The sequence below is a fragment of the Protopterus annectens genome, chromosome 10.part0 (genome assembly GCF_019279795.1).
Source record: "Protopterus annectens isolate FY-2018-M chromosome 10.part0, PAN1.0, whole genome shotgun sequence".
NCBI classification, from domain to species: Eukaryota; Metazoa; Chordata; order Ceratodontiformes; family Protopteridae; genus Protopterus; species Protopterus annectens.
The window spans coordinates 667,970,017-667,984,710 of record NC_056744.1 but is presented as its reverse complement, the minus strand read 5'-3'; positions in this window follow the sequence as shown (position 1 = coordinate 667,984,710).

Here is a 14,694-nt window from a genome sequence, read left to right as displayed (position 1 = left end):
ATCTTCTTTTTTCTCTTTTTCCTAATGTGCTTCCTTCTTTGGGTCTGAAAATACTGAGTATTATTTATTTATTTATTTTATTTTACATTTGTTTACCGGGATAGTCCGACTGGACGCAGGTCCATTTACAGCAAAGGCCCAGGGAGAAAAGGTCCACAGTTAGATTAACACTAACATAGTAATGCAAACAATCATATAACAGTGATAATTAAGATATGTACAGACATAAAAAGTCTCATACAATCCAGTCTAAACAATAAACAATACATCAGCAGTAAGTAAGTAAATTTACAAAGACAGAGAGGCTCATACATCAAAGCTTTAACATTGATTATGAGATAGGATAAAAGAATAGAAAAGGATAACAAATGATTAGCGATGACATATTATGCAATTTCAAGTTGACAGTAAGATACTTAACTGTAGCATATAAACAGTAGAGATAACAGGAAGGAAGGTGAAAAGTGTGCTGAGATTGTAAGATTCATGTGATGCATGGACATAGCCTTGTATTCATAAGATGTGATTTGAGAGCATTTTTGAAATGTGGGTTAGTGGTGACCGAGGCCAGAGAAGGGGGGAGGTTATTCCAGCATCTAGATATGGCATGAGAAAAAAGAGCTTTCCCTGAGTTGTTGTTAGCTTTAGAGATGCAGAGGAGGGCTTTCTCAGTGGATCAGAGAGGACAATTAGTTCTGTATGGACAGAGTAACTGGCTTAGTGCTGGGGTTTTTCAGGATGTCTAACAATATTAAAGGCAATGACTAGCTGGTGGTAATTGAGTACCTGGGGAAGTTCTAACCATCATAATTCCCTTAGAGATTAATAGTGATGGGTTCTGAAGGTGCAGTTGTTAGCAAACTTGGCAATTTTATTGTAACATAATTCAAGACTGGTGAGATCAAGTTTTCTGACTTAGGTAATAATTGGTGCGGCATAAATTAGAGTGGAGAGTAGATGGGTTTGAGCAAGAGTGATCCATGCCTGTTCTGAGAGGAATTGTTTATGCCTATATAGGGTTCCCATTTTTTGTGGCCTTTTTTATGGTTTGTGAGATATGGACATCAAAGAGTAGGTTATTGTCAATTTCTACACTGAGGAGTTTGGTATGGTCAGAGGGAGATATGATGGTACCATTTTTGGAAGAGTTTGAAAAGGATAGGGGGGTAGGTATAGATTTGTTGGGGTTGAAAAGTAGCAATTTTGTCTTATTGGGGTTTAGGATTAGTTGGATAAAAGTAATCCAACTTTCTACATTACAGAAGGATTCTTGTGTGAGTTGTAGAGTGGAAAGTGATGGAGCAGAGCAGATATGAGTTGAAGCATCAGCATACTGTATAAGGGAGACATGCTGGGTGGAGGTGTGTAGATTGTTGGTAAATATAGAGAAGAGTAGTGGGCCTAAAATCTAGCTTTGTGGTATGCCTATCGTAGTTGGGAGCAAAGGAGATTGTATGCCTTGCCATTGAACTGATTGCTGCCTATGTGACAGATAGCTTTTAAAACAGGCAATAGTGGAAGGGGCAAAGGACAGGGAGGCCAGGGAGTCTAGAACTTGGAGTGTGAGTACATATCAAATGCTTTTGGCAGATCTAAAAATATCGCAGAAACAAAATTGTTAACCTTCTGTCTGTGTTTGTGTGGGTTTTCTTTGGGTACTCCAGTTTCCTCCCACAATTCAAAGACATGCGTCTGGAGGGTTTCTCCCCAGGCCTTCTCTGTAAATAGGCTCTGTCTAGTTGGACTTTCTCAGTCAACAAATGCTAAATAAATAAACTAGATCTCATTATATGTTCATTACATCCACAAGCATACCATTAAGCTACTACCCTCAAGTGTTATTCCTAATGTATAATTTCCTCTTGGGTAGCAATCACATTTTTCATATCACAATTTCTTATGTGGTAACCTGGCTTATTTCACAAAGATACAACTTAACATTGCATTTTGTTCATTTTGTCTTTTCTCTCTTCATCTGTAATCTTGAATTCTTTTTCTTTCACTGTTTCAACTCACTTGCTAACCACATCTTCCCACACGGTAATTGCTAATCTACATTCATGGCCTTTTTTTCCCACCCTTTCCTTGTTTTACTATGCTATCATCTATTTTAGATACATTCCCTAGTCTTGAAGCTCTGTTCATCTCATAACAAGTTTTTTTCTGCATTTAAAAAAGGATCCCAACAACAAATGTGAATGCCACAATTTAAGGCCTTGAAACTATGAAAAATAAACTGCAACAGAATGAAAATTAATTAAAAAAATACATTTTCACCATTAAGAGATTTCTGCAGTACAACTTTAATGCTGTGCCCTCCCATGGGGGGTTGGTGCTGATCCCTCACACCACCCTGCTGCTTATATATACACTAACTTTGAGATTGCTACACCTTAGAGTAAGAGGAATACAGTGATGTACCTCAACCTTGCATTAAATAATATTGCAAGTATGGTCCTCAAATTTTAAATAGGTGCCCCAGAAGAGATGTTCATTATTTACAATTTATGTCATTATAAAATCCCATCATAGTTTGCTACTTAGTTCCCCCTTTTTTGTACTTAAGTTTACCTCTTTTGAGGTAAAGAGTTAGGGACAGGTACACAACACAATGCTGTTTTATATTTTTTCAACTTACTTTAATACAATCCAACTCTTATCATAATAATGTTATTCATATGGGAAGCCTTAATCCTACTAGCATTAGATGGTTGTTGTATGTATTGTGACTGTGCATTGCTTACAACAACAGTGACATACTCACTAGTACACAGAGTGTCAGGGCTGGTGTGTGCCAGAAAAATTGCCAAAGAATCCGAAAAGCAAGGTGTACAAATCAGTGGCACAACTAGTACAACTGTAAAGTACTGAAACCTGAACAGTGAAGACACAGCAATTAAGACAGAGCAGTTGAGGAAGCTAGAGGCAGTGGAAATGAAATGCCTGTGATGGGTAGTAGGTTGCACACTGTGTGACAGATGAAGAAATGAGGGCATTGGAGCAGAAGCCAAAGTAACTCCATTTGTAAAGACCATCAAAGACAACAGAGTATGGTGGTTTGGGCAGTGCAGGAAAACAGAAGATAATCTGGTGAAGAAGATATAGAATAGACAGAAACAAAGGAAGAGGAAACAAGAATATCCAGCAAAGAGATGGGTGGATTACATGAGAGACAACATGTGACATTCAGTCATGACCATCAAAGAAAGGAGAAAAGTAGTATTGAATCAATAAAGATGGAAAGAGTTGACCCAAAAGTCCAACTCCATGCAGAAAATTGGAAAAAGATGGTTGATGTTGATTGTCACCATTACATAATCCCAATAAATAATAATTCCTTTTTCACTTTCTATTTATTTCTTGTTCTTTTAAAAAAAAATACCACTGCCAGCATCAGTACCGACTTTTTTCTCCAACATTTTTATAACAACTGTTAATATTACTGCCCTTCCAGGTCACTCTAGCACAAGCACTCAACAAATTATATTCTCCATAATTCTCCATATGGACCTAATTCTTTTCTGTTTTCATTACTACCTCATTTTGCCACTTTCATTTGCACACATTTGCAATTTTGACACCTTGATTGTGAGATATACTCAACTATGTAAAAGATGTATTACATTTTTCTTAACTATTAAGTGCCATTTATCTGGCTATAAAGAGCTTTGAGCTTGAACGTCTAACTTACACACTAAAGGAAGGATTCTATCCAAGCTAGAATACGGCCTCTTCAATGTGTTAGAGATAATGTGTTATATAGTTAGCGTGTGTGAGTGTGTGTGTGTGTGTGTGTGTGTGTGTGTGTGTGTGTGTGTGTGTGTGTGTGTGTGTGTGTGTGTGTGTGTGTGTGTGTGTGTGTGTGTGTGTGTGTGTGTGTGTGTGTGTGTGTGTGTGTGTGTGTGTGTGTGTGTGTCTATGTTTATACATCTGTGTGCCTGTGCATCTGTGTGTGTATCTGTGTGTGCATGGGGTTATTCCGATTGCTGTCATCTACATTCTCCATAGAACTTGCATGAGACTGCTTATTACAATTTGAAGACTTTTTTGTTAAGTTGCTATAAACTATTGCCAATACTTTGCATGACATGAATAAAAATGCCACTTAGGCTAATGAGACTGATATTTCTATAGTTACTAGAGCCCGTGGCTGGCCACTTTTGTGCAATAACAGTACAATGTCAGGTTTCCAGGCTAATAGCCAGTGTAGAGACTTAGATCAAAGAGGTTAAGCAGGGCTTCTTATAGACCATATTTGGCACTAATAATCAGGTAACCTGGTATATGATCAAGGCCTATGGATAAGGGTTTCTTAGCTTTTGAGAGGGCTGAGCAATCATATCCTATAGTAACTAAATCTGGTGGTTCTGATTGTAGAATAAGAGGAAAGGCTATATTTGTGGGTGGTTTAAAATTTGCACTAAATTTGTCAGCTGGGATATTAGCCATTTCACTGGATATGAGTGCACAGTATTATTATGGACTAACTATGAACATATTTGGATATTATGTTTTAACTTCATGACATATTTAAAGAAATGAAGTTTGGCAACAAACCACTTTGTCCAGGAGCATCTTCGGTAGGGGTTAGACCAGACGTGTCCAACCCACGGCCCACTGGCTGCATGTGGCCCTCAGAGCTCTTCCATGTGGCCTGTGACCCTTAAGTCCAAATTCAACATTTTTTCCGGGTTTTTTCCACACCTGCAACCTTTAACCTCAATGTAGGTGTGCGCATGCGCGAAACACACCTTCCTGTTTAGTTTTTCATGCCAAATAGGACCTGTGTGTTCATCCTGAAGAGCTGGGCTGTAGGACTTCTGGTTTGCGTGAAAGACGAATATGTTGTTGGCTTTAAACCGGACATCAACTCTGACCTAACTGTATTTTAGCAGGTAAGTATAACTACCAGAAGACAGGCATTATTTATTCTATTGCATGTGAGGGAGGCAGCATGTTGGGTCTTGAATCAGTCAGGCTTGTGGAACTCAAAAGTGGTAGGTTAGACTGAGGTTCAGAGGTATGGATGATTTTGGGTTCTTGGAGGAATGAGAGGTATGCCTACTTCCAATCTTCCTTACTTATATGTTTGTTAATAGTTAACTTACCACCATAAGTGCATAGATTAGATTAGAATTCTGCATAATGTTATTTCGGTCGATTCTTAATAAAAACTGTGTTTTTCAACCCTCTGGCAAATCATTGACAACTGAAGTTACTAACAATTCCATCCGAGTTTCCCACTTCACATACTTCAGAAATACGCGCCAATGCAAAACCTGTTGTTCCATCAACTTTCTGAGTTTATAAAAGCAATATTTTAACATCAGTCTCTGATTTCAGCCCTCTGTCCCCAACTACTTTTGGTTCTATCCGACTCCAGATGTCTTACTTAAACCAACAGATATGTATGTTTACCACCATTAATTTACCATACCAACTGCTTCCGAGGCTGGAAATAATAAAAAACTGAAGTGCACGATGAATCATCGGCGGACTGGTTACCCTTCCTGCCCTAGCACTCAGCCCTTAAGTGTGCACACTGCTTTACCACTAAGCACGCATATCATCTGTAGGTGAAGCCATGTAGGGCATGAGGCGTACATTCTGTTTGCCCATTTATTACATGAGCTTTTGAATTAGAAAGCACATAACGGTTTGAGAATGAACAGTAATGGTTCCAGAGGATCCAAATGGATAGTGCAAAGCTAGCAATTGTGGCAAGAGTCAGAAGAAGGGGGCCTTTCCTTTATTAAGCATACTGGGCATGAAGATCACTCCACTGCCATCCTACTTTCTCTGTCATCTTGCGTAACATTTGGGGTTATTCCTTATTTAAAAAAATGATCAAGCTTGTCCTTTACTAAAAGGTTTGGTCAAGCTCAACAGTTTTCTTTCAGTGAGTTTTAGGATCGGCCATTTGGTTAAATTCACAACTGCAGACCTTGGTTAATTTTTCTTGTTTACTGCTAGAGTTAATTGTTTCTCCTTGGTCTATTTCAAGTTTTACATCAGTCAGGTCAAAAGAAATTTGAAGGAGGGGTGGCTATTATATGAAAACTGGTGATATTTTTATGAAGAGAGGATTTAATTTAAGCCAATGCCTCCTTGCTTTATTTTATTCATTTTTTTCTATTCTTTGATTACCCACTGAATCCAGTTAATGGTGACAAGAGAGCCAGACCTATCCCAATACTCATTGGATATAAACAGTGGGTACACTTTTTCACTCCTGACCAATCATAGTAGTAAAAGAGATAAAAGATAATTTCAACAAGTAGATGAGAATCATGATTTGCAGTAGTAACAATTTGTCACCATCTTGTGAAGCATCACAAATGTTTAGTAAGGATATGGGCCTCAACTAACTATTATCAGTGTAGCTTTTGCTTTGGCATTTGTATTAAGTAAAAAGAGAGGGTGTTACTTTTAGCAGGAAGGTATGAGAGGACAGTTCAGAGGTAGTAATAGTAATGCTCTGATTCTGGCTTCTAGTTTAGAAAATGGTAGACTGGTAAAATTATGGTGTTCACATGCTGGTCTAAAGTACACAGTGATATGGAGGAAGAGTGAAGAATTCTAGAAGCATTCGATTCAGTAAGGAATGGCAGTGGTTCATATGAAGACATTTATAGGAGGAAACGGCAACAGTCACTTGTATGACCTTTTGAGAGTTTGGCAGACAGTGAGCTTTTTATCTACGTAGTAGTGCTGTTTTTACAGGAAAGAATTACATTTGAAATTATGCAATTTTAGAGCCACTTGAAATAAAATCTGCATTAACTGAAGAAGAAATGGTTATAAGTGGAAGCAAGCAAAGATGGGTGGAAATGACTGTATGCTTTCTAGGGGGAAATATTCTTATGTTCAAAGAACACAAACTCTTAAGGCAATGAAAAGGTCATTGGGGAAAGTTTTTCATTTTAGTGCTTGTGGATACATACACAAAGAAGGACTGAAGGGGTCAATGGGAAAAATGTTTAAATTTGGTGCTTGTGCAATGTGCATACATAGACAAATCTGATTGAAGGGGTCATGGGAGAAAATGTTTCATTTTAGTGCTTGTGCATACATAAAGTACTGAAGGGGTCGTTGGGGAAAATGTTTAATTTTTATGCTTGTGCATACATGGACAAAGTACGCAAGGGATCCTTGGGGAAATTATTCATTCTGATGTCATTTGGTGGTGCTTGTGCATACATGGACAGACTACTGAGAGAGTTGTTAGGGGAAATGTTTAATTTTTGTGCTTGTGCATACATGGACAAAGTGCGTAAGAGATCCTTGAGGGAAAGGATTAATTTTGATGTAATTTTGTATTTACTCTGCATCCAGTATTTATCTGCTTTATCTTCTATTTTTTGTTTGGTAACTGGGCAGTAATGGTACTGGGTGAGGGTCTTGAGTCTAAGGCAGTGAAGAAGTCATTGGGGAAACTTTTTTCATTTTATTTCAGTGCTTGACTGTGCATACATGGACAATGCACTGAATAGCTCATTGGGGAAAGTGTTTAATTTCTGTGCTTATGCATACTATACACTGTATGTATAGTATACAGTATGTTTATCAGATTATTAGAAGAATTTGTGTAAGTAGCACTCCTATTGACATACTCAGTACATGTGAGCAAGGTGTCTATCCAGGCACCCAGGCAAGTGGGGCCTCTTTGAGACCTTCTAATACAGTAAAGTCTGTTATGTTTGAGGAAGTTCTGGAAATTAATTCTGATGTGCTATAAAATCATTGTTTTTTGTAAAATTACTGCCACAGCACTTATTACATAACTACTTATTCAGTATTAATACAAGTCTGTTTGCTTCCTGCAGTTCCAGGTAGTTTGTCAGAAAACATTGCATTGTGCTACTTATGAACAACATTGATGTAGTGAAATGAATTAAGATGATAAACAGCAAAAGCCCCAAAATATGTGGATGAAGTGCCTTTGTCCTGAAATTATTTGTTAAGGTCCATGTTGTATAACCCTCAGTTTTAAAGCCGCCAAATAGGGACACAGTGTTGACCAAGCCTAAAAGTAAATGCTTGTTAAAATTGTCCATTAGCCCAGCTGTAGGGGATGGATACTGATGCAGCTTTGCACAGCAGTGTGTTTGCTTCTTCATGATTATTGGCACACATCTTCTTTTCACTGTGTTTTACCACAGCTGGAAAACTATAACAGGGAGCAAATGACTGACACCATACTTTCAGCTTTTTGCTAATGTCTCAGGGGTTGTAGTGACAGTGGAATTTGCAAAGTTACACATACATCCGTGCTTATTTTTTCCCTTTTTTCTGAATGTTTCAGAAATGGAAATTGGTGTCTGATCACAGATATTAGCCATTTTTGTTTTGATATTTCAGAACGTCATCATCATCATCATCATCATCATCATCTTCTTCTTTCGGCTGTTCCCATTAGGGGTCACCACAGCGGACCATCTGTTTCCATTTCTTTCTGTCATCTCCATCTTGCTGTGTCACACCAACCACCTGCATGTCCTCCTTCACCACATCCATAAACCTTAACTTAGGCCTTCCTCTTTTCCTGTTACTTGGTAGCTTCATCCTTAGCATCTTTTTCCCAACATACTCAGTATCCCTCCTCAGCACATGTCCCAAGCAATGTAATCTTGCCTCCCTGGCTTTGTCTCCAAACCTTCCAACCTGGGCTGACCCTCTAATATACTTATTCCTAATCCTGTCCACCCTCGTCACACCCAGTGCAAATCTTAACATCTTTAACTCTGCCACATCCAGCTCTAACTCCTGCCTTTTTGTCAATGCCACTGTCTCCACCCCATATAACATAGCTGGTCTCACTACCCTCTTGTAGACCATCCCTTTTACTCTTACTGGCACTCGTCTGTCACAAATCACTCCTGACACTATTCACCACCCACTCCATCCTGCCTGTACACTCTTCTTCAACTCTCTTCTACACTCACCATTACTCTGAACTATTGATCCCAAGTACTTAAACTCATCCACCTTCTCCACCTCTACTTCTTGCATCCTCACCATTCCTCTAGCCTCTCTCTCATTCACACACATATATTTTGTCTTAGCTGACCTTCATTCCTCTTCTCTGTAGAGCACATCTCCATCTATCCAGGGTCTCCTCCACCTGTTCCCTACTCTCACTACAGATCACAGTGTCATCTGCAAACATCATAGTCCACGGGGACTCCTGTCTGATCTTGTTTGTCAACCTGCCCATCACCATTGCAAATAAGAAAGGGCTCAGAGCTGATCCTTGATGTAATCCCACCTCCACCTTAAACGCATCCGTCACTCCCACCGCAGACCTCACCACTGTCACACTACCCTTGTACATATCCTGTACCACTCTTACATAGTTCTCTGACACTCCCGACTTCCTCATGCAATATCACAACTCCTCTCTAGGCACACTGTCATATGATTTCTCTAAGTCTACAAAAACACAATCAACTCCTTCTGACCTTCTCTGTACTTCTCCATCAACACTTTCAGTGCAAACATCGCATCTGTAGTGCTCTTTCCCAGAATGAAACCATACCACTGATCACTAATAATCACGTCCCTTCTTAACTTAGCTTCCACTACTCTTTCTCATAACTTCATACTGTGACTGATCAGTTTAATCCCTCTGTAGTTACTAAAGCTCTGCACATCACCCTTATTCTTAAAAATCGGTACCAAAACACTTTTTCTCCATTCCTCAGGCATCCTTTCACTTTCCAAAATTTCATTAAACAATTTGGTTAAAAACCCCACTGCCATTTCACCTAAACACCATCATACTTCCACAGGTATGTCATCTGGACGAACAGCCTTTCCATTCTTCATCCTATTCATAGCTATCATTACTTCCTCCTTGCTAATCCATTGCACTTCATGATTCACTATCCCCACATCATCCCGCCTTCTCTTCCTCTCATTCTCTTCATTCAACAACCCCTCAAAGTACTCTTTCCATCTGCTCAACCCACTCTCTTCGCTTGTAGGTATGTTTCCCTCATGGTATTAAACAAATATCACTTGTTTATCTGAGTAAGTTCGTCTCTGATCTGAATACAGATGATGTTTCTATTAGTTTTTTGTGTAAGAAGGGAAGAGTCAATAATAATACATTATTGAAAGCCAAAAATCCCAATGTCATGTCTTTTTGTCTTCATAGCTAGCTAATTATGCTAACAAAACTGAGACGGATCTGATACATTGCTTGTTGTAGGTCCTAAGTTAGAGGACTCTGATGCAGGCTGTAGCAAGACATATATTTGTGTAAATATTTTATATATATCTATATATATATATCTATATATATATATCTATATATATATATATATATATATATATATATATATTATTGCCACGGTGGTACGGCGGTAGCATTGTTACCTCACAGCAAGAGGTTCTCCTGTTCGATTCTCGGCTTGGCTTGGGAGTGCCTTCTGTGTGGAGTCTGCATGGCCTCCCCGCGGTTGGGTAGCGTTTGAAAGACATGCATGTGTAAATGGGCGTGCCTTCGTTGAAGGTTGGGTGTCGAGCTGGCACCTCAGCATTTCATAAAAATCTACTGCCAATCATTAGCAGACTGGAGTTCTGCTGTGGCGACCCCTTACTGGGAAAAGCCGAAAGACCAACAACAACAACATATATATATATATATATGTATATATATATATATATATATATATATATATATATATATATATATGTATGTGTGTGTGTGTGTGTGTAGATATATGTATATATATATACACACACACACACACACACACGCATTTTATATATATATATATATATATATGTGTGTGTGTTTGTATGTGTGTATGTATATATATATATGGGTCTACTTGAAAACACCGACACGCCAAAACACCAGCGACGAGAACACCGAGACCAGAAGATTGACAACTGAGATGACCGACAGTTTAAAAGCCCTATGCTGAGAACACCGACATGTTAAGGTAAGTGTGCGATCGTGACAGACTTTAGGGTTAGGGGCGGGTTAAGTGAGTTAAGGTTAGGGTGCAGGTAAGGTAAATGTGCGATAGTGACAGAGTTTAGGGTTGGGGTGGGTTAAGTGAGTTAGGGTTAGGGCATGGGTTAGGTGAGTGTGCGATAGTGACGGACCTTAGGGTTAGGGTTTTGGTTAAGGTTAGTGCATAGATAGTTGTGTATGTAAGGTTTAGTGTAGGTTTGTAAGGTTTTTGGTGTGCTTGTGTTGTGTGTGTGTTTTTCAGAAAAGGTATTTGTTTTGTTTTGTTGATTGTCGGGATAGTGGTTTGTCGGACATGTGAAGTTTCATGCTTTTAAACTGTCGGCCATCTCAGTTGTCGATCTTCCAGTCTTGGTGTTCTCTTCGTCATTGTTTTGGCATATTGGTGTTTTCAAGTAGATCTATATATATATATATATATATATAATGCACACATACATACATACATACATATGTGTGTAATCCTTCAGAAGCTGAATTTGATGAGCATGTTTTCATAGTGTGCTTGATGAGTGAAAGGCAATTGGCTCTGTACATCCTTTACTTGCTTCAAATTTAAAAATAACATTGGAAACAGAATATAGACAAGATGGGATTGAAAGCAAACCTGTCTAAGGACTGAGTGCGGTGTATCACCTGACTTTGCATACAGGTCAGACTTTTATGCTTTGCATATGCCGCTTGTATTATATTAGCTAACTGGTCTGATATTGGCTGATTTTTTAAAACTAATGGGTGACTTAGAAATGTAATTTGTGGTACTGTGTTGCATGAATAGGCAAATGCCATAAAATGATTTTAAAAGATGTTTTTTAGTGGTCTCTTGAATGGAAATGTTCTTTGAACATTTCTATCTTTTTAATGAGATGTTTGAGATGATTATATTCTTGACGTTTTAGATTTCTATTACTTTTGCTCAAATGAATTAGATTTTTTGAGTCTCTGTTGGAGCAAATGTTCTAAAATGCCCTAGGTCACATCTGCCTGGCAATGTTTGATTGTCTGTGGATACAAGTGCATTTTTTCAGTTATAGCTCACTTTTATTTATGCCGGTGTTCAACCATAAGCAGTTACAACATATCTTTACTAAAAGTATTTTGTAAACATTTATAATGATGCTGTGTTTAATTCTATTGTATATGGTTATATCAGTATTACTTTATTTATGGTAACTTATTTGGTACTGTAGAACTCAGCTTTTGGGTGTCTCATTCTGAGTTTTAAAAAGGCAGTGTTTCAAGCTGTTGCAGAATTAAAGGATCTATCACAATCTAAGCAACATTTTTAAACTAATTTCTATGTTACATAGTATGGAATACCCACTAATTAAGAAAGGAGAGCATTCACAAAGCTTCTAAGCAGGAGTATTCTAATTTCATCATGGATGGAGTTAATTTTTATTAGCAGATAAAATAGATCAGAGCTGGGAAAGTGACAGAGCCTCATTTTCACTTCAAGGGATGCTTATAGGTTAGATTCAGAGGGTTTTTTCCCCATGTTGTGGACATAAGTTTAAATATAATAATGTATATATCAAAGTGGAATGCAGGTGAAATTCAGGGTTTGTAAGACGTCACAACATCTACATCTCTTGCTTAGGTTGAACAGAAGACTGTTAAGGGAAGGCAAGCTTTGGGATTAATTGCTACCTTTGTAATTACTTGGTGAATGACAATGGTGAGTAATTTATTTTGTAGGATATTTTCTTTGCTTATTTTGTCCTCATTGTCTGTCAGTTATCAATTATTTGGTCAAATTGGCCAATTTATTTCCTATTATTGGAGTGAGGGTTAGCTCAGATGTGCCAGCATACCAACAGCTATCAGGGGTGGTTTGAGATTTTTGTTTGTCTCCCTATCCACCCTGAATGCACACACACACACACACACACACACACACACACACACACACACACACACACACACACACACACACACACTTTGAGATTTGATTTATATACAAACTCACAGACACTCCTGGGGAAGGCTGGCACAGGTTCACTAGTTATGCTCCCTTCTGCTATAAGGTTGTGATCACTGCTATCAACCATCCTTGCTTATTGGCTACTATACAGCCCTTACCAAAGGGTGACCAGTCCTACTGTGTGATGTTACTATTATCCAAATGGTAAGTGTGACCAACACCAAAGCTATTGGAGTGGCCTATACACTGTAGTGTACAGTGTCACCAAATATATATACAAGTACTGTAAGAGCTTAATAAAACAAACCAGCCACGATTAAAAGGTTTAAGTACATTTAATAATAAATAATAAAAAAACAAGACAATGTTCAATAACTCAAACAGTGACAGAGTTCAGAATCACAGGAAATATTTTAAATTAAAACACTATTGCAGGGCAGTCTCAAATGCATAAAACATCTACTAATCTTACTATATTCCTATCTATCCCTAAGAGAGGTTACTGTAATCTAGTACTTACTATTAACAAGGCAGAAGTGCTGATGAGGGGATGTTTCTAGGTTCAAAGACAAATAGAAAATGCACAGACTTTCTCTGAGAGGTAGTTCTTAAATTAATAACAACACATTACTGCTGGGTCAACTGGATAACATCACTATTTGTCACTTGCCTTCAGTTCCCAGGCTAACAGACGCCAATAGAATTCAACATTTCTCTGTGAAAAATACTTATCTCTCAGAAGTTTGCCTAGAACTGGAAGTCATAAAACAGTTAAGACTTTTACATTTGAAACCTGTACTTTCTTCTGTTTCCAGACAATAGAAAGAACTTCTGGCTATAGGCATCCTGCCTTCTTGCTGAGATTAACACAATCATAAAACAATTCACTTATTTTCTTAGAGTTTACAAGTTAACTCTGTATGTTCCAACTTCTACCATTAAAACACACATCTGCACAAGTATATATTTTATACACATTTCTGCTCTTTTCTAGCAGGCTTCACTGTGGTTACATACTTGAAGCTCAGTACAGAACATACAGTTCAACACACACTTCTGCACCAATAGTTTAATGATTGTACACATAACGTATAGTTTTCTTACATTTGTAAGACAAGCATACAAATCATATTAAAATTCACAAATGACATAGAATTATGTACAAAATTCCATCTAGCTGGACTGGCAGCTTCACAGCTGTTTTCACCAAAAGGGATGATGATGCATTTTTTTGGCATCCAGCTTGTGGCCATGTTTTTGGCATCATTTGTTTGGGTGAGACCTTCTTATTCAGAAATGTTTTATTAAGTCAGTGATGTGAATTCTTTACTTTATTGCAAATTTATTGGCTTATTTTTGTGGATTATAGTATTTTAGGACTGCTAATGTTGACATTTTACCTACTTGGACGGGTGGAGTGGTTTTCCCAGTGTGAACTGGTAGTACTGTAGTGAGTTAATGACAGTGGTAGTGTGTGCCAGTTTTTTCTTTGTAAGTGAATGAGTTCTGTTGGGTAGCATGCAAAGTAAACAGTGTTTAACTTGATGGTACAGCTCTGATTAGGTTATTGAAAGCTACCATCCTTGTAGCAGTGAAAAACTGTTGATTACATGATAACCATACATGTTCATAGCTCTATCGCAGCCCATCTGAATTTCATGAATTATATGAAGAACTTTTCAAAAGGCCCAGTATTACTGGCACAAAGTACAGACCAACAGTCACAGTAAATGTGATGTACTTAACGCATAATGGCTGTTTTGAAGACTAATGGCAGTACTGCAAA